General features: G+C 44.8%; 1 protein-coding gene across 1 annotated transcript in view; it reads left to right on the top strand.

The window, feature by feature from the left end:
* The window catches only part of LOC106807304 (receptor-type guanylate cyclase gcy-18-like), a 19,731-nt gene that overhangs the window by 1,189 nt on the left and 17,130 nt on the right, over positions 1–1,412 (top strand). The window lies entirely within an intron of this gene.

Below are 1,412 nucleotides of genomic sequence, written 5' to 3'. Positions count from 1 at the left end.
CGCCTGCGTGTCCATTTTGACATAAAGCAGCGAGATACGGTACAGATATGGCAATTAATCCCCTGCATGTCCGTGCGTGTGCGTGCGCGTGCGCGTGCGCGTGCACATGTGTGTATGTGTGTATGGGGTGGGGGCCTAAATAGAGTGGTATGTGCGCGTGCGCGCACACATGTGTGTATGTGTGTATAGGGTGTGGTCTAAATAGAGCGGTGCGTGCGCTTGTGCGTGCGCTTGTGCGTGCGTGCGTGCGTGCGTGCGTGCGTGCGTGCTCGTTTCGGCTTACCATCAGCACGAAGCTGCGAGCGAGCACTGTGGCCATCACGCGCTGACGGGGCGAGGCCTGATTACGTCATACTCTCTCTCTTTCCCTCTCAGCTTCTCTACCTCCGACTCTTCCTCGTTCGCTCGCAAGTGCTTTATCAGAATGGACAATGCATGTAAAACGTGAGTCACGAAAAAAACACTGTTATAATGGGATCAATACTATAATATTATCTGCATAACGGCGATTAGTTTTAAGGCTTTTTTTAGGCCTCTTATTTTTACGTTGCCTTCAACTCCTTCAGGCGAATTTCTCGTTATTATTTAGTTCAGCATAGATGTTAAAAAGGCGAGGAACTGAATGGATCTCTGTATTGCTATCTGCCTAATTGTGAACCAGCCAGTCGTTCTATAAGTTGTTCTTTTAGGTGCGTTTTGTTGATGTCGAGGTTTCGTATATCATTCCATTTCTCTCATTCCTGTTCACGGCTCTTATTGAATAAATGTTTCAGTGTTTTTTTTGTAGTCGATGAAACACAAAGAAGGCTATAACAAATGTTTACTACTGCATAATATCCCTATTATCTACTCCTGATAATATCTAATCAGTATACGGAATAATATTTCGCATCATGTAGGCCTACACGTGTACGTACGCATTTAACTACCAATGCGGTTACAACTAATGTAATGGCGAAGGCTTTAGATCAACTGATACTGTTTTACAAGGGGAGCGATTATTTACAACACCGAAAAACACAAACAACTTTAAGAAGCTATAATTTAGAGAAAGGCTAATGTGTCTGAAAAGCGCCGTTGGATCTCTGAGCGTTAATGCTTGCGCGCTAACTTGCACGGCCAGCGTACAAAATCGCAGTGTGTGTCCAGCTGTACGCGCAACTCGTACGACGTTCTAAAATCGTGAGCGAAAATATACGCTGCCGTGCAGCGTACAGAATCGCTAGTGTGTCCTAGGCTTTACGAACGTCTGCGAAAGTCGCCGCCGAGACTGTTAAAAACACCACGTGCTATGACTGTCTGGCTTGCTTCAGCATGACTCACTACTACTCTGTCGGTATATGTTAGCTTACGGCGTGAAACTCTATCATTTACCGCACTATGATGTGTATATATATATATATATATATATA

This window comes from Priapulus caudatus, unplaced genomic scaffold, assembly GCF_000485595.1.
Source record: "Priapulus caudatus unplaced genomic scaffold, Priapulus_caudatus-5.0.1 Scaffold207, whole genome shotgun sequence".
Lineage (NCBI taxonomy): Eukaryota > Metazoa > Priapulida > Priapulimorpha > Priapulimorphida > Priapulidae > Priapulus > Priapulus caudatus.
This window is presented reverse-complemented; position numbering and strand designations above follow the sequence as displayed.